General features: G+C 47.7%; 1 protein-coding gene across 1 annotated transcript in view; it reads right to left on the bottom strand.

The window, feature by feature from the left end:
- LOC126518567 (tyrosine-protein phosphatase Lar-like) overlaps positions 1–20,039 on the bottom strand; it is a 111,605-nt gene that overhangs the window by 84,256 nt on the left and 7,310 nt on the right. The gene's annotated exons all lie outside the window — the stretch shown is intronic.

Here is a 20,039-nt window from a genome sequence, read left to right as displayed (position 1 = left end):
ACGTTCATGATAGCTGTAGCATAGCTCTGCTCTTCTTTTTCCATCTTCGTACCGACTGTAGAAACGCCTATAGTCACAAATGAATATCAATTGACTGGACCACTGAATATGAGGAATCTTTTTATGTGCGCAGAAATTATTCACCATCTTGGTCAAAGGCAATGGGGTTGCAAGACCAGCAGGTAGCCATAAATATATGTACGAAAATGTCGCGCTACTTCACGCTGAGTATGCGCATAAAATGCTTAAGCAATCCAGGCCACGGCGGCCGCATTTCGATGGGGACGAAATGCCAAAATACCCGTGTACGTAGATTTAGGTACACGTTAGAGAACTCCAGGTCGTCCAAATTTCCGGAGTCCCCTACTGCGGCGTGCCTCATAATGAGATCCTGGTTTGGCACGTAAAACCCCATAATTTATTTAATAAATGTAACGTTTAAGCAGTTGCGTAAAGCATGTTGAGCCTGTTAACCAAATATCAAGAAACTCATTATCAAGGTTCAAGGCTGGGCGTCAGTAAGAGATGCATGCAATATTTTATTACCTTCCTGTATCTTGTACGGCGTAAAGATAGCTTTTCTTTGTGACACCATACACAGTAGTTGTCGCCTTCGTCGGTCACATCATCGGCTCGCAAGGCGAGCCAGTGACAGTAACCCTCCGCAAGTCGTTTATAAACATTTGTTCTGGCGGCCATTGCGCCGTCAAGGGCAGTGGTGGACATTCAGAAAACGTTAGCTCGAGAACACCACCAGGGTATCATGAAGCCTTTTAATGTAGTTTTTGATTTGCCCCAGTTTTTCTTTCGTATTGACTTTTCATGCATGAACTCGACTAGGCGCACATGCTTTCACCTAGTCGAGCACTTGCAAGAATAGTGACTTTCGGCCAGTCACGTGCATCTCAGTACTTTGGTGCTGCTAGTCGTAAGAGAACTTTCAAGGACATGCTACTTTAACATTAAATGGTTCTGCAATCGCACTGGAACAACTTTAGTTGGCCAATCATTAGCGAATTTCTTCTGATACCTTCTGAGCAGGCCCATACCGATAGAAAATAAAGTCTGCAGCTAAAGGCACGTCCGACGATGCCTTCGAATTCTTTACAGGTATGTTAGGCGGGTTCGACAGCTTACTTATGGACGTTAGAGGTATATTGTTGGTTTCGGCATGTGTCACGTTACGATACGTCGGGCATAAGCACGCTGAACCCCTCAATACACACTTCCCGCGCGTCGACATTCCTCCTCGGTCTGTTTCAGTGCAGTGCGCCCGAGTGAGCGCAGCCGGAGCAAATTGGCCTGCGCATCAGTGCTGCAACAACTGCCGCGTCTTCTTCCACAGCGGTAATGTGCACACTCACAGGAAGAACAACGCATACCATTCCGTGCCTCTCGATGCAATGCCGTGTTAGAACGTGTGGTTCTCGCAAATGTTCCAAAGAGGCAATTACGCTCCGCTTCCGATCCGTTGAGTGACTGCTATAGGAATGCGTCGATGTTGCAATTGTTCGTACATTTTGCAATTACGAACATGTCCGCTTCGAAATAGCGATCCGCAAGTTAACACAAACGCTAACTAGCCCGAATCGGCAAAGCGCAACTCTTGGATGAGCAGGTAGCTCCGGTCACAGCCCTTGAAGCCGCCTTCAGTTTTCTTTGGCAAATAGGCGGAAGTATCCCTTATCCTAAAGTTGGCTTTGTTAATCGTATGCAGCTCTTTCTTGACGTTTCTTGGGCAGAATGTGCTTGAATTGCACCCCTTCGTAGACCACTAATAAAAACTAAGACATTGGTAGCGTATGAGACATTGTGCGTCTGCAGACGTTTAAAAGCATAATTGGCTGCATCCGTACACAATTATACTATGATGCGGCATCGTGTTCTTAGAGTATTGAATGCTGTACGTGGTTTTCTGCGTAAACACGTGGGGCATCTGGTGCATCTACGTGCATCTGCTGACTTAAATGGCAATCAGTGCCAGCGCGGCTGAGCGCTCGCTTTTGCAACAAAGGGACGTTCAAACGTGGTTTTATATTTTTTTGTGTTTTATTTAAATACCTAAAAGGCCGCAGAAGGCATTACCTAAGACGGGAGGGGGGGAGCAATACAAAAGCATTTTGTCATACACAGAAACACTTGAAGATAAAATGTTAAAAAGTACACCGACAATAAAAAAATCGAAAAAATACACGTTTCAGCTCCCCTGACGGGAGCCTTGTTCGCAGTGTAATCAAGGGTGTGGGATGCACTGTTTATAAGGCTTCAAGATATGGCGTAAGCTGCGCGTGTAGATGGGGGGAAGGGTTCCGTTATTTCGGTTGAGATTGCTATCTATAGTTTGTATCAGAACGAATTCCAAGTGGTTTGTTGAAGACAAATTTCTTTCCTCTTCTAATACCTTGCTGATATCCCCATCAATTTTGTGGCCCATGACACCTGCATTACATGCATGTTCGGCCCAGGTGTTTCATGCGCCTTTTTTCTTGTTTCCATCGTTAATATGTGGTTCAACCGCTGTTCAAAATTTCCTGCCACGCCGATATATTTTCTACAGTAATATTTTACTGCAGAAGAACGACACAGGACTGACCTTTTCAAGCGTTAAAAGATACTATGGGTTACCAACATGCCCAAGCATATGCACTTTCAAGATTTATACGCAGTCGCAGTCTACACATGGAATCTGGTAGACGACGCAAAGAAACGTTTTTTCGGAAGCTTATTTGTCACGTTTACGGGCCGGCCGCGTAATTTTTGGGATGGCGTGTGAGCTACCTGGACATACCTGCGTAGAGCGCGGGCGAAACATTCGCTCAAACAGGGCACGTACGGTATAGCAGCGCGTTTTCTTCGGAACACATGGTATGGTTTTGGGGGCTGTGACAGAGAGCGTTCCATCGAGTTCTGGAACGACCACATCGAGAGCATATCACCAAGTGCATATCACCAAATCGCTTTGTGAGCCCGTTAGTCTGCGGATGGTATGCCGTGCTTGTCCGATGAATAACGTGGCATTTCGAATTCAAACATTCGACGACTTCGGAGAGGAAGGTGCGACCTCTATCGCTGCGGAGTTCTCGAGGAGCGCCGTGTCGAAAGACGAAGCGATATAGGACGAAAGAAGCTACATGCCACGCTGTAGTACTTGGTAAATCAGCAATTTTGGCGTAAAGTGTGAAATGGTCAACAGCAACTACGATTCACCGATTGCCGTCTGGTGTCATAGGAAGCGGGCCGTACAGGTCGATGCCGACGCGATCGAAAGGTTCGGCAGGGCATGGGAGCGGCTGCAAGGCACCAGACGGCGTATAGGCGGCAATTTCCGGAGTTCACAGTCAAGACAGCACCAAAGAAAGTTTTGTACAAAATTGTACATGCCGCGCCAGTAGTAGCGGTGGCGAATTCGTTCGTACATCTTGAAAACTCCGGCGTGGCCACAGTGCGGGTCATTGTGGAAAGAGACGCACATTTGTGATTTTAAGCTGCGGGGAATCACTAGTAGCATAATTGCGTCGGTGGAGCAGCTGGACACGAATGACGAACTGCTTGGCGTCGGAGAGTCCGGGATAAAGGGATGGTAGATGACATAGATAAAAAGTTATGGGATTTTACGTACCAAAACCAATTTCTGATTATGAGGCACGCCGTAGTGGAGGACTCGGGAAATTTTGACCACCTGGGGTTCTTTAAGGTGCACCTAAATCTAAGTACACGGGTGTTTTCCCATTTCGCCCCCATCGAAATGCGGCCGCCGTGTCCGGGATTCGATCCCGCGACCTCGTGCTCAGCAGCCCAACACCATAGCCACTGAGCAACCATGGCGGGTACGACCCAAATAGATACTCAAAAAGAGAAAAATCCACGGGTCACGACGCTGTGCGGTGCTAAAGGAGTCTATGTCGAAAGATGACACGGAGTGTGCGCAAGTTGCGCCGTAAAAATTATGGGGTTTAACGTGCCAAAACCACTTTCTGATTATGAGGCACGCCGTAGTGGAGGACTCCGGAAATTTCGACCACCTGGGGATCTTTAACGTGCACCTAAATCTAAGTACACGAGTGTTTTCGCATTTCGCCTCCATCGAAATGCGGCCGCCATGGCCGGGATTCGATCCCGCGACCTCGTGCTCAGCAGCCTAACACCATAGCCACTGAGCAACCACGGCGGGTAAGTTGCGCCGTAGGCCGAGCTTAGAGGTGATGGTCAACGAGACAGGGTGTCTGCGCCTGACGAGTTTGCGCGTCCTCGGTAGTATATGACGCGGATATCATACTCTAGGATGCGTAGTGCCCAGTGGCCAGTATGATCTCTTAAGCTGGTGAGCCAAGAAAGCACGTAGCGGTCTGTGACCAAGTCGAATGGGCGCCCGTATAGGTATGGTCGGAACTTGCCAATTGCCCATACTAAAGCCAAGCACTCTTTTTCGGTCACGCTGTTATTGGCCTCAGGCTCGTCAGCGTACGACTTGCATAGGCGACTACGTATTCGCAGTAGCCGGATTTTCGTTGGGCGGCGACGGCGCTGAGACCAACCCCGTTGGCGTCTAGATGTACCTCAGTTGCAGTTGACTGGTCGAAATGCCGAAGAATAGATGGAGAGCTGACAAGACGACGCAGCGTAGCAAACGCGGAGTACATGGAGGTGACCAGGAGGAGAGGTCGGTGTCCCCGCGTAGAAGCTGAGTCAATGGAGCTATGATCGGCGCAAAACTTCGAATAAGGCGGCGGAAATATGGGCACAGGCCCACAAAGCTTCGAAGTTCTTTGATGGTCTTAGGTTTTGGAAACTCAGCGACTGCTCAAGTTTTGCAGGATCGGGTAGAACGCATGCTTCGACAAAGCGTGGCCGGAAATGGTGAGCTCCCGCACGGCGAGGCGGCACTTTTTGAGGTTGAGTTGGAGGCCAGTGTGCGTTAGACAGGTCTACACATGTGTGAGGCGGAGCAGGTGATTTGGAATATAAGGCGAAAAAACCATGACATCCTCGAGGTAACACAGACACATAGGCCACTTGTGGTCATGCAGCGTGTTGTCCATGAGTCGTTCAAACGTGGCAGGGGCGTTACAAATCCCGAAGGGAGGACGTTTTATTCGTATAAGCCAACGGGCGTAATGAGTGCGGTTTTCTGGCGATCGGCCGCAGCCATCGGGACCTGCCAGTACCCTGAACGCAAGTCGAGGCACGAGTAGAATTCTGCTCTCTGAAGACTGTCAAGGGCGTTGTCGATGCGCGGAAAAGGATAGACGTCATTGCGCGTTAACTCATTTAGCCGACGGTAGTCGACGCAAAAGCGAATAGGCCCGTCCTTCTTGCGCATGAGAACGACAGAAGATGCCCGGGACTGTGCGAAGGTGAAATAACGTCACGGCGCAGCATGTCTTCTACTTGGGCGCTAAGGACACTACGCTCTTCGGTAGAGACGCCGTATGGTCGTTGACGTAGCGGCTGATGCAAACCGGTGTCGTTGAAGTGATGCACTTCCGACATGTGGTCCAGTTGAGGTTGTGAAACGTCAAATGAACTTCTAAAGTGGTGCAGGAGATCGAGAAGGTCGGCGCGTACCGCAGGTGTGAGGGTATCGGCGATGGCATTCGAGAACGTATCTCTGGACGTCTTCTCAAATGCCCAAATCACAGATAGTTGGCCGGAGTCGACATCAAAAAAGTCGCCGGCGACGTCAACCAAAGCCGAAGAGTCAAGGTGTTCCACGAAGCCAAAGCATCCACCAACAAGCAACGTAATAGGCTCACAGAGGGGATTGTAGAAGTGTTGCTGCAGCCGCGGGCGATGTCAAGCGTTACGAAGGGTAGCGGTAGAGGTTTACGGCTCGTGAAGACGTCAGATGGTGTGAAGAGGATCGTTGCATCCATGGTGACATCACAGGATACGCATACATAAATAAATAGGAGCATAGATAAAAAGAAAGCATAAAATAAACACTCAGACATCAGAGCAGTAAGAAACACACTTGGGGCTAGTACGACGTTAACTAGTGCGCGTGTCCGGGTTTGCCACGACGGCAGGGACGCATAACAGTCTCGACGTGGAGATGCGGCGACAAGTTGATGAAAGGAGTTGCGCCGGTCTCACCAAAGCTCGGGGTATAGGATGGTTGACCGGGCGACCGGAGCGCGCCAGCTCTGGCTTGGAAATGGAAGGTTGGTGGCTAGGCGGCACGAGTAGATGGCGGGGGCGTTCTGGCCTGGCAGCTGGGCGTAGAACTCAGGGCCGTAGCCCGACTGCTCTCGTCCTGCCCACGGACACAGAAGCTCGAACGCCGGCCTTGGGCAGCAGGCGGCACGACAGACAGATGCGGCGTTCTGGCTGGGCAGCTGGGCGTAGAACTCGGGCCCGTAGCCCGACTGCTCTCGTCCTGCCCACGGGCACAGAAGCTCGCCGGCCTTGAGCAGCTGGCGGCACGCGGGTAGACTGGCGACGCGCAGGAACGGGTTGGTAGGAGGCCCCGGTCGGGTGAAGTCGTGGTAGCTCGGGTCCGGAACCCGACGGCCCGTCTTCAACTCCCGGTCCGGTGGCCGACCTTCTTCTGGCGTCGCTTCCTGGCAGAAGGGCGTCTCCCCCTTCTGCCAGCGCGCCTCGCCTTTTTTTTCCGCTCTGGCCGATTAGTCATTGTTCGGTTGGCTGCCTGACGCCCCGTGGTCTTTCCTAATTGGTTGGCATTTTACTCTTGTTTTCTTTTCTTGCGCCGTGCGTTCACGTGCCGGACGCTCTTCGGCGTCGTCGTTTTCCTCCAGCACGGAATTCGCCTCGGCGCGCGCACTCCTTGTCGTCTGCTTCTGTCCGTCTCGACTACCGCACCATGTCGCGCGCCACACACATCACATAAGCCCCTTTTTACAAAGCTTTTCTGAACTGCCGCTCAGTGCGCGACATAGTACACGTATGCTCGACTACAGTCATGGTCCGTTCACGAGAACGCGCTGCATAGTTCCATGGCGCAGTTCACTGAGCACATAGAGACAATATTAACGGAAGACACTAATTTAAAGGAACCACAACAAGTGAAAAGAAAAAAACTAGCATCAAAGACTAATAGCATGGCATTGCGATGACAGAAGCTTGCTATAGTAACGGTAACATAAAGAGGCGTAGGGTTGTAGCCCCCCCCCCCTGTATTCTACTCAAGTAGTCCGCCCTGCGAAGTTCCGCATGCTGACTTTTTCAAGGTCATCGCGAAGTTTATTTGCTTCTACACCCGGGCCCTCATTTGTTTTGAAGGAAGGTATAGGGGTGTTCGTCTTCTCCTCCTCCACCAGGATGAATGATGCTGACTGTGGGGAACTTTCCGGTTCACGCTCTTTATAGCGCTTCAGCATGTTGATATGGAACAGCTTTGTAGTATGTCCCAAGTCCAACCAGTAATCAAAGTTGCTTTTTTTTCTGTGACCAAGAAAGGCCCCTTTCAGTGCATCAACAGTTTGTTTGCCGTCGTTGGAAGCAGGATAAGGGCACGGTAACCAACTTTCAGCTGGCGTGTCTTGTTTCCCCGGTCGTAGTAATTTTTCTGGGTCGTTTTAGATCGCGACAAGTTCTCTTGTGCCAACCGTAGTGTCTTTTCCAGACGATCTCGGAGATCCAAGACATACCCATATGTGGTCTTGGTTTCTTCGCATAGGTGGTCTCCTGTCCATAGTTCCTTAAGTAGACTGAGTGGGCCTAGGACGTGTCGACCGTAGATCAACTCGAAAGGAGAAAACCCCATGCTGGTTTGAGGCACTTCACGATACGCAAACGAGAGGGGTACTAGTAATCGGTCCCATGACCTTGGTTCTTCTTGGCACATCTTGCGTTGCATTTGTTTCAGCGTGCCATTAAATCGCTCCACCAGACAATTACTCATGGGATGGTAAGGGGCCGAGCTTAGATGTTTGATAGCCAGCAAATCATTTATTTCTCTCATTAGGTCTGAAGTGAAATAGGAGGCCTGGTCGCACACTATCTCACGTGGAAATCCAATGCGAAAAAACATTTCTACCAGTCCTTCGTCCACCGTAGCCGAATCGATCGACTGCAAAGCTATCGCATCTGGATATCGTGTAGCGAAGTCCACCAGGGACAGTAAGTATCGGTTACCCTAATTTGACGTAGGATTTAAGGGTCCAACTATGTCCATCGCCACTCTTTCAAATGGAGTGTCTATTAAAGGCACGCGACCAAGAGGTGCCTTGCCCACCTTGCTCTTAGGATAAGTTTTCTGGCAAGTGTCGCAAGAGCGTACGTATCTTCTCACTTCTTCTTGGACTCCTGGCCAGTAGAAGGATTCTAGGACACGATCAATTGTTCTATTAATTCCTTGGTGCCCTGACATAAGACTTTCGTGTGCCAAAGTGAGTACTTGGCCGCGTAATCTTTGAGGTACTAGCACTTGTTCGGTCATTTTGCCCGATGGTAGCCGGTAACGACGATACAGCACTCCCCTTACTACTTTGAATGAGTAGGATGCTAATTTTTTGCCTTGGAACACTTGACCAACTTTGTTGCTGCAAGACTCTAAGGTCTTATCTTCGTTCTGGGCCGTGGTAAGATCCTTCCTGGTTATTTTCAAGGCGCTGATATTGATCGTGGATGTTTTCGGCTGTTGGTCTCGGTTCTTGATTCCGACCAGCAAAGCATCCGGGGAATGGTCTTCTCCCTTGGTTCTTTCCCACTTGCTACACCATCTTCGATGGGCTTCTTCTTCAGCCTTTCTGTCCAGGTTTTATCTGGATCGTGAGCTTCTCGTGATCCTGGTACATTTCCGATAATAACATCATATAAAGGAACTGTTATACACTTGACTATCGACGTACCAGCAAAATAAGGCGAATGAATTTCAACCTTAGCCTCGGGAACTTCAATGCTGCTGCCATCCGCCAGGACAATCTTAGCCGTGGTGCCTGTCAGAGCCTTGTCTGGTACGAGGGAGCGACGCACGACCAGCGTATTGCTTCCCGTATCTCACAAGACTGACGCAGTCTGTCCGAAGATGACGCCCTTTAGCACTGGCATCTTGCGTGCTACAGTCCTTGTGTGGATCTTCACCGTGCTAGCTGTCTTCTTGTTCAACGACTGCTGTGTTGGAATCTTCCAGGCGCTCTTCTGGCGACAATAGGCAAGCCGTCTTCTTTGGTGGACCGTTTTTCTTGACGCTGAGAGAAATTCTCCTGCACTACCGCAGAGAGCGGCTACGCTACCCCCCAGCACACAAAACACTGAATAAGTCTCAATCCACCACTTGGCGACTCCTTCAGACACGAACTTTTCCGAACCCCGTGCTTTACAACCGCATGTACCCCGATGCATACTCACCACTCTGCAAAGCGTGCAAGGCCCGCGCCGACCTCAATCATATTATCTGGCAATGTCCCAAAGCCTCACCCACCAACACCTCTCGCACTAACACACGCATCATTAGTACGGCCGAGCAGTGGGAGACATTGCTGCTCAGCTTGGACCCAGAGGAGCAGCTCTGGGCCGTCCGGATGGCCGAAGACGCCGCCAGAAAGCAAGGACTGGCCGCCGTCTGAGGAAGGGGGGGAATGGGGGTTAGTCTCCCAACCCCCGCCACCCCTTAACCCCATCAAGGACACCATAAAGTTTTATCTCTCTCTCTCTCTTGGTGCAGGCTTTGACATCATGCCCGGGCTTAGGGCACTATCCACAGTACGGTTGCCTCAGCTTAAATCGGCAGTCCGATGCCCCGTGACCCCGTTTTCCACATACGAAGCATCGCATTGGAACTCTCTCGGATGAGCTTCCGTTTTTCTCCGTAGGGTTAATGCCTTCCGATTTCTGCCGGAACACTAACAAATTGGGCTGTCTCTGACCCTCTAAGAAATTATCGGTAGCTTCGGCCATGTCATATAGCTGGCGGTAGCTCTTCTCGCGCAGGAAGAGTGCTAACCGATAATGACAGTTGTTCAGAAACTGCTCAGTCACCACTGGGTTGCAAAGTGCCAAATACTCCTTTTCGGTTTTGGACATTTCCACCCACCGATCACAGAAACTCAGTAGCCTAGTTGGTATTGTGTTCCAGTTTCGCCATTTTGGGTTTGCTCTGTCGGAACTTCTCCCGATAGCCTTCCGCCGTAAAACGAAAACGTTGGAGCAACGCCAACTTGGCTTTATCGTAGTCGATGGAGTCTTCAGAAGATAGACGTCCAAAAACCTTCAGAGCTTCTCCGCTCAAGCAGCTGACAAAGAAGGTGGGTTTTTTGTCACAACTAGGAGTAATTTCATGGAAAAAGCGAATGCTTCCATTGATTCTCTCTTTATTAAGCGAACTGGTGTTGATCTGAAGAAGGTAAAATCGCAGGCAAAACGCACGTTATTGGAATTGAATTTGGGTAATCTTGCAAAATCTGTAGACAGCAAGGAAGGTTTGGCCCTTCGCATGTTTTTCTCCGCAAAAACCCACAAGCCGGAAGCGCCCTTCCGTGTCATCATTTCTGAAAAGAGTACGTGGCAGTACACTCTTTCCTGTTGGCTTCAGTGCCACTTGAAGAAGCTAGAAGTTAGCGATCCGTTTCTGGTTAAAGGATCTAACGAGGTGATCCTGTACCTGTCACAACACGCTGATATCCCATTTAAGGCTATGTCCATAGATATAAAAGACTTGTTCTATTCTATTCCGCATCAGGCGCTCCTGGTTGTTATCGAAGAAGCCATTAGTGGTTTTGGTGACATTGTGTTCCAGAATGAATGTGGTGTGTCTGTCTCAGATTTTATCAAGTTGCTTCAACTTTACCTTTGCTCAACTTTTGCCGAATGGGATGGAAATGTTTTCCTTCAAAAAAGTGGGATATGTATAGGGTCATGCATCGCCCCTTTGTTGAGCGATTTATTTTTGGCTTACCTAGATAGGAACGTCATGTCACGGATGGGCAATACAAAAATCAAAAAAGCCTTTCGCTACGTCGATGATTTTTTGGTTTTGTTTAATTGTGAGGAGAGCTTTGTAGCCGCCTCTGTTCGCCAAGTGTTAGACCTGTTCGAAGAATGCTTATCTCCCCTCACAATCACTCATGAGCTTCAGGATAATGGGTCTCTTAGGTTTTTAGATTTGAAGTTGTCTTTTACCGAGCAACATGTATGCTGGATGTACGAGCCGCGAGCTAACAAGCCTCTGTTATCGTATGCATCTGCCCATTCAAAAATCGTTAAGAGAGGTATCGTTCAGGCCTGCTTACATAATGCACTAACGAAATCATGTTATCATTTGATAGATCCCAGTTTCAGTGCACAGGTAGCTCGGTTGAGGGCTGCAGGGTACCCGAGCAACCTTCTGGTCTCAGTTTCGGAAAGCTTGCGTAATAAGTTTAACAGAGAGCCTCACAGCTTTGAGTCTCAGGTACATGAACGAAGTAAAAAAACAGCTGTTATCCCGTATGTCCATGGAATATCCCACAAACTTAAGAAAATAGGACAAAGAGCAGGTATCGACGTTGTCTTCTCTGCTCCAAAAAAACTGGCCCAGCTTTGCGTCAGAACCAATCCTGCGGCTAAGAAACGTAGTATTTGCAGCATTAATCATAGGAAGAAGTTTACAGGGTGTTCGAAAGGTATAGTGTATAAGATTCCCCTGAAATGTGGTAGGTCTTATATAGGACAGACTGGTAGATGTATCAACGTTAGGTTACAAGAACACAGCAATAAAGTTCGCAAAGGGCGGGAAGGCTTAATGGGGGTTCACTGCGCACAATGCGGCTGCGTCCCAATTTTTGAGGAGACGTCCATCTTGGCTAGGCATCCCAATGAAACCACTAGAATTATCATTGAAGCAGCAGCGATTGCCGATGACGACTCGGTTAGTAAGCCATCTATCGCACTAACAGAAAAAGAACTGGGTTTCCTGAGATCGCACATGCGCTCTCGTTCATCTTAGGTAAAATTCTGAATGCATTCTCATGTCGGGTGTTGCTTCTAGAGGGCGCTTGTGTCTTGGTGTTTTAGGGTATATATGTTTGGTTCTGAAAAATAAAAATCAGTTGGCAGACAGCGCTTGTCTACGTCGTCCTTTTTGTCCTCCGTCTATGTTTGCGCTGTAGGTGACGAGTTATACCATGGAATTCCAACTAGCCCGTAGTCAGACCTTGCTTCGATAAACTTAGAGCCGGGGCCCATTTGTCTTTAGGCCATTCTTGTCCGGTGGCGACGCTTTAGAGCCTTTTTTAAATAGGCATCCAAGTCGTCCCGGCTTTCATTGAATCCCGGTATCAAACTGAGGATTCGTGCTGAATGGGGCACTCGATCCAGGCCCTCGGTCAGCTGTTCTTGCAGCATCCGTTGCCGCCATTTGAAGGCGCAACTGAAGCGCTCGCTCCTCCAATTCTAGAAGTCATTGCCTCGTCTCGCCACGATTGCCCTCAGCTTCTGCGACTTTAAGCCGTAACTCTAAATTTTTCTCCTCTAATACAAGCTCCTCGTTCCTAGCCTCGCGTTCCACTGCCCGCTATTCTCGCGCACGCGCTCCCTGCTCGTTTAACCATGCCCTCAACTCCGCACCTTCCAGCCCCATGCGTTCGGCTAAGGCTACAGGTCTCGTGTGCCAGCCATAGTTACCAGCCGTTAGAATAAAAAAAAATCCAAACGAACGGCTTTGTCCTGTCGCGGACGCCAATTTGTGATGCCCAATTGGGGACAAAGCCGTTGGTTTCGAAAACACACACAAACTTTTAATGAAACTAAAAAGAGGCTTAAAATAAATAGAAGGAAATAGAAAGCATAAAATAATCACTCAAACAGACATCACGGCAGTAAGAAACACACTTGGGGCTAGCATGACGTTAACTAGTGCGCGCGTGCGGGCTGGCCACGACGGCAGGGACGCATAACAGTCTCGACGCGGAGACGCGGCGACAAGTTGATGAAAGGAGTTGCGCCGGTCTCACCAAAGGTCGGGGTATAGGATGGTTCACCGGGGGACTGGAGCGCGCCAGCTCTGACTTGGAGATGGAAGGTAAGGCGGCCAGGCGGCACGAGTAGATGGCGGGGGCGTTCTGGCCGGGCAGCTGGGCGTAGAACTCGGGCCCGTATTCATTTTCCGATTAGTCCTTTTCGATTGTCTGCCTGACGCCCCGTGGTCTTTCCTGACTGCTTGGCATTTTAATCTTGTTTTCTTTTCTTGCGCCGCGCGTTCACGTGCCGGATGCTCTTCGCCGTCGTCGTTTTTCTCCATCACGGAATTCGCCTGGGCCGCGCGGGCCCCTTGTCGTCTGCTTCTGTACGTCCCGACCACCGCACTAAGTCGCGCACCACACACATCACACACCGCCACCGGTCCACAGCACAGCGTGTTAACCACTGCGCCACCCTTCTTTTTCTTTGTTATCGGCATGGCAACATACAAAAGAAGACATTTTAACTATACATGATGGTTGCGACAAAAGTATCTGCCATTGGTTGGCGGACACGGCAGCTATAAAAGCTTAAATTTTGCAAGCTCAGTCATCCCACTGAGCCATGTTGGTTTTATTTTTGCAAATTATGCATTTCCTTATTATAACAAATGCTTTCGATGAAGTATGCTACAACAGGCCAGGCGCTTATTTCTGCATGTCCCACGGCCATTCTAGTTTTCTATAAACTATGCAAGGATAACAACATGAACATATCATACGGTACAGTGCCTTGATTTAGAGCAGGCAAATCCCCTATGGCGTAATCGGTAGGTCCTTCTTTAGGGTTCTCTGTGAGATATCCCAATGGAATACCACATCCTAGCAGTCAAGAAATAAGTGTTCTACTGTTTAGGGTTTTCGGCATATTTAACAGTTGACGCCCCCAGGCACAAAAAGTCATTTTTCCTCTCGCCATGGTTCTAGAGGTAAATTCTTGGTGCGGAGTTGGAAGCAGAAGGACTTTACCGGTGGGAGTAATAGGTCCAATGCAGAAAATCGAGCGATACAATGGTACTGGCAAGATTGCGTCTATCAGGTCCTTATATAAACGTTTTCGTGGTACCCGACCTAAGTATTCCATGGAAAACCGAACCTCCAGCAGCTGAAATGCCAACACCATTTCTTTTAGGAAACCACGCATTCTGCCTTGACTGCACGGACGAGACGATACTATGAATTCGGGTATAGCTTCGTTCAGCCTTAGTTGAAATGGGTCCATTGGTTACATAAGTAAACAAACCTCAACCCAATCTGCCTTGCGAACAACTGTGAAAACACTTTTAACGGAACGAAAGAGATTAGTGCGACTGGTGCGCTCCCAGCTTGAAACCCATACAAACACTCCGAGTACTATATGTAACCTTGTATGTCGGCACTTGACATGCACAATGCTTTAAATTTGGCAACGGCACAACAAATTTGGCAACGGCAAACAGGTTGCACACCGTCGCGCGAGAAAACATTGACAAATCCCCCCCCCCCCAGTTAAGTGTACGCTCACGAACGCTTTCAGTTTGGGCATTACAGTAATGCACCGCGTCTGGTAATGCCTAAGCGGCACCCCGAGATATTTTGCCGGCGTGACGGTCCAGTGGATGTTTGGAAACGTACTCGGAGGGTCTTCCCATTTGCCGATTCATATCCCTAGATATGTATCAAACTTGATAGCACTGCCAGTCATTCTGCAGCATGATAACACTTCCGCGACCGCGATTTCAACGCTTTTTTTATCCCTACGAAACAACGCAAGGCCGTCCGCATAGCGGGCACTTTCACTTCCGCAGACTTCATTCTGAAACCCGATATTCTATTGTAATTCTTGATCTTCCTGCAAAGCAGCTCTAAGTATATTGCGAATAAAAGAGGGAACAAACCACATCCCTGGCGCACGGATGACCGGACACTAAAGCTTTTGGCAACCTCCTTGTTTATTGTGAGACTGGCGGTACAGTCTTGATAGCACACCTTTACCGCTTCTAAGATTAATTCCCCTACATTTACATGTTCTAGAATAGAGAAAAGAGTCTTATGGGCCAGACGGTCGAAAGCCTTCAGCATATTGTACTGTAACATGGCTCCGTGTTCACTTAAGTAATCACAGTATTCTAAAATGCTTCTGGCAATATAAATGTTTGTGTAGATAGACCTTCCTTTAATGCCGCATGTTTGATGCGACCCTACAATGCGGGTCACCACTCCCTGTAACCGCTTTCCGAGCACTCTTGTAAATACCTTATTGTCGACATTCATTAGTGATATTGGGCGGTAAGCGTGGACAGCTAGCAATTTTTCTGGGTCCTCTGTGTCCGGTATCAGCACTACGTGCGATGTTCGAAAAGGCGGAGGAAACTGATTTTTCGCGTAGACCTCCGTAGAGAATCGCAACAGGATCTCGCTGATGTCAGTTTTGAAGGCTTTATAAAAACCCGCTCCGAGTCCATCACGTCCTGGGGACTTGTCTACAACTAAATTATTTATGGCTCCTTCCACTTCGGCTATGCTCAAAGGCCACTCCAGACGCTTTTGAATGCCGTTCTCTAATTGCAGCATGCCTGAACAGAAGTCCCTTTTGAATTATTGTGTGACATCCTTAACAGTCCCGAATAATGCGCTGTAATGATCAAGAAATGCCTGTTCAATTTTTTGAGGTTGGCTCCGGAGTTCATTCTAGTATCGAATCATTGTGATTTCATTTCGCCTCGCGCATGCCTTTCCATCAGATAAGGTCCGTTTTGTCGGTGTCTCACATAGAGACACCCTTTCAGCTCGTGTCTTCATAACTGCTACTTTGAGCTTCTCTTTTTCGATAAGCTCAAGCTGGCTCTTGAGTTCCTTTATTTATTTTGTTCGGCTCCCAAGTCTCGCGCTTTGCACGGTGTACAAGAAATCGAGCTCGCGTTGTATTTCTTTCTCTTTAGTCCTTTCCATAAATTTCTCTTTACTAGCGTCTTCTATAGCGCTGATCTTAACTTCTTGTTAAGTTCCTCATAATTCTAGCCTGTTGCCATCTTCTGCCTCAATCAAATTATGAAACTTTACTTTCACGGTTGCAGAAAAGGATTCGTTCAGTAGCAGGCTATCCTTAAACTTCCACGTCTTGCCGTTAAATCTCAAGTTTCTTTCTTTAGTACCTATACTAAAGGTTACAAGCCTATGATCACTGAACGACACGTGTTTCACACTATAGCTGCCGCACATCGGAGCAAGCTCGAGAGCGACATACCCTCTCTGTATCCTAACGTGGCTTTGCCATTGAAAACGTGTGAATGCAGGCACTCCAGTACTAGACAAGACATGACCGACGTCATCCACACTGTCCCACCGTTGCATTGCGCCACTGCCGTCACAAACGAGCGACAGCGATGAAAAATTATGGGGGCCAATTGTTGAGATGTGCAAATGCGAAAGCATTACTGGTCGCTGAGTGCTTCGGTGTGTCGGTGTGTCGGTTTCGGTGTCTCAGTATGTCACCGAGTTCAATGTTGCGGCGAAATGATGCCGAGTTTAGTGCTGCTGCGTTATGTTTCTGAATATAATGCTGCTGCTTATCAGGTAGCAACAGAAGATTTACAGAAGGCAATTCTGCGTTTTCATCAACAGCAAGAAGCATCACGTGTAGCTGGAAATTTTATCCAATATTACATTTTCTATAGTCCTTGGCAGCTATGTAGCGACGACAGCGCTTCAAAAAGAAAGCGAACCCGTGCAATATATCTGCAATTTTGCGAATATGTAGTGGTGGTCCAAGATAGCAGCCATGTCAGCTTGCTGATTGGCTCAGGGAATACGTTGTGAGGAGCGTCACGAGAAGGCCTGTTTGGCAGACATCGACTTGTCGTTGTATGTTGCGCTGGGCCGCCATTGGAGATATTTTCCGTCATAATTTGTGTTGCAACGAGCCATGCGAGTTATGCTAATGAGCGGCCGTATGCAATGGCGCCCGCGAGGCATGCTTATCGCTGTGTTCGGGGCAATAAAAATCTTGTGCTCACAACACGCGCCCACTGTATTTGCATTGCTCTCGGGATGTGTTCGCATTTGTCTATTGGGCCTGGCCCACCGTTTTTTTTTAAATCGTTCATTTGGAATTATATTAGTTTAACATTAGAAACCTTCTTCGACTTTTTGTATTTTTCACTGCTGCGTTTGTATTGAAATATAATACTGAATTTTCGCATCATCATAGGTTATGACAACGGTGGCTTTTTAATTTATAAAAAGAAATGCACGCAAGGCGGCTTTCCTTAGGCCTTGCGAGTAAGCAGCGAAGTGAACAGGAGATGGCAGCGCCGTCGCTTGCGTCGACCAAATGGCTCAAGCGGATATCTGGGATGCGCGCATCGTTATCGGTGATATTCGGCCGCGTCTCAGCCAGCCCAGTCCAGTTTCAGCAGATAGCGATAACGCGGCCTAGAACCTGCGCTCATCACCGCTAGTAGGTCGCGCATGTTGGCTCAAGGTAGGAAACAAGCGCGTTGACGCCGATATACGATGCCTGATCTGTTTACCGGGGACACACTTCCTAGATAATCAAGCAGAAGACGGCTTGTACGCAGCAGACGACGGAAGCGAGATGCATTTTCGATGGAATACTCGTACGCGTTGAGCTATCTGCTTTATTTTTACTGAGGAAAACAGTTGTGCTTTATCAAGAAGGTTAGGTCCAGTGCCTTCATTTGTTTCTTAGGCACAACATCAAGCTTGCGTCACGTTACGAAACCAAAAGGGGTCATCAGTGCAACTTTTCGCGCCCCGCGTCTACGTCACGCCTCGAAGAAATTGGCGCAATCTCCAGAATGGAGCCTCCGGTTTTCTACCGCTTCTTTTCTGCCGGCGCTTTCTGATGGCGGCGGGGTCGCACAATCAGCGGAGTAATACTCTCGGTTAAATATCCTCGAGGCTGTGCACATCGTTGGGATCTGCCTGGCATGCCATTCACCCGATGGCGTATGATAGGAGTGGCACCACACACTAAAACAAAGAGTTCCGGGCATTGTCTTCGAGGGAGTATCTGCTTGTCGCATATTTCACTCTTTTTTCGAGAGTAGATCGACCCTCTTTGAGACGGTAGAATAACTCCTGCTAACAGAGTTCTATTACTCCAACGCAAGAGAGTGCTAGCACTGCTTCGCAGAGTGCTAAATACTCTCCCCACAAGCGCAATACTACTTCCCTAGATCGAGTGCTTCTGCTCCTCCAAACCGAGTACTTCTACACCTCCAAGCCGAGTGTTTCTACTGCCCAGAGTGCTTGTACTCCTTCAGAAAAGTGCCAGTACTTTTCCCAATAGTGGGAAAGCACGATGTAGAGCCGTGGCCACATTAGAAGGGATTCGCAACACTTACACGTGGGGAATATTTGAGTCCTTCATAAGCAGCTCCTTCACTTATGCTTGGTGAATTGGATCTACTCTGTAGTCGCCAAGTTACTCAAATGAAACACTTTTTTATCTTAAAAGGTCAAAATGTTTATTGATCACTCACAAGACAAATTGAATAATAATTTGAAACATACCGACAAACACATAAAATCAGATTACAATGATGCCCGCGAACTTTACAACACATCTTGTAAAAACATCAGTATATTCTGGAAATTTTCACATGTATTAGTGTCGAAATATCCTTTATTTGCAATTGGCTCCACCATCTCAAAAATAAAGTATACAATAGAAAGTTAAACATAGAAAACACGTGTGCAAAGTCACAAAGTATTGACACTACGATCGAAGAGAAATATGAGCCACATTACTGGCCAGCAAACGCATTTCTACCGCAATACACATGCACTTCTACGGCAGAGGTTACCGGATGAGCTGCTAAGCATGGGGTAGGTAAGGTAAATGAATTGTGCAAGAAAATTTTTTGTGAGCCGTATTCTAAGACAGCAGCCCATTTGATAACGTCCTGTACAGCGTATGGATGTTCCTGACTAAGAGCACAGAGGCATTTAGAAATGTGTTGTATATTCTCATGTGAGGCCGCAGGTCTAGCTAGCTCTGCTTATATTTCACATAAAGTTATTCATGTTTGGACTGCACCCCATTGTTTCCAAGTGTGTCTTGTCGTGGTTGTGCAGCAATATGTTGCCCGTTCTCAAAGTGGCACAGAGGCACATTTCCTATTCGGTTGGCCTCCTCACGAAAGTAGTTTCCTGGTGCTGTTGGGATTGATCCGTTACAGTTTCTCACAAATAAATAAAATTAAATTTACAATATTATCTAGTGTGTAGCAAATGTGTATAAAACTGCAAGGAGCATTGGCATCAAAATCTTGCGCATGAAATTTCTTGTCCTATATGGTAGCTTTTCATTCCCACTACTGTAAGAAGGCTATACTTCTGAGCAGAAGCTTGCATAATTACGTGATCAATTATTGTGACTAGTTCAAAATGCAATCTAAGTATAGCATGGCTTCAGATGTCAACCAAAAATCAGATGTGATGAATATGATGCATCAAAGACAACATAAGCATAAGTACAGGCAGAGAAGTGCATGAAAAAGACACACAAAGAAGCAAATCATACATTGGCAAAGGCACGATCCTTTTTCACATATCCGTTCCAAGCACGAGGATTTTGCATGCGCCTATGCATATACTTGCACAATGAACCAACCACCTTAAAGCAAAGCATTTTTCCTACTGAAATAGTTAAGATGCACTCATGTAAAAAAAGATTATCGCGCTTCACAGAATCTTACCTCCGTTTTAAAACAAGTACATATGTGTCTGGAAACATGAATACATCGCCTCACTGTGCACTCTATCTTAAAAGTCCAGAAATTTACCATGTGCAAAAATTCTTTAATTTTATTTCGCCTTATAAAAGTTATGGCTGCAGAAGCCATCAAACTAAGGGGCTTTTGCTTGATTAACACTATATGTTCACATCCGCCAACTGATGAACACTTGTTCCACTCAGATGTTCTCAGTTCTCTGCACTGAATACATCTCTGCCTCCACTAACATACTTGGTTGGCAAGTAGATTGAGTTGCCCTAATCAAGATATCAAATACCTACCAGAAGGTATCACATGACTATTTCACAGCAGAAACCACAACTTTACATTTTTTAAATAATTTTTAATTGCAAGTGACTCTGGCTTTTAACTGAGACGTAAGGTGTGCACCATAGTTAAC

This window comes from Dermacentor andersoni, chromosome 1 (assembly GCF_023375885.2).
Source record: "Dermacentor andersoni chromosome 1, qqDerAnde1_hic_scaffold, whole genome shotgun sequence".
Lineage (NCBI taxonomy): Eukaryota > Metazoa > Arthropoda > Arachnida > Ixodida > Ixodidae > Dermacentor > Dermacentor andersoni.
Note: the sequence above shows the minus strand (reverse complement) of the source record. Positions and strands in the feature narration are given on the sequence as shown.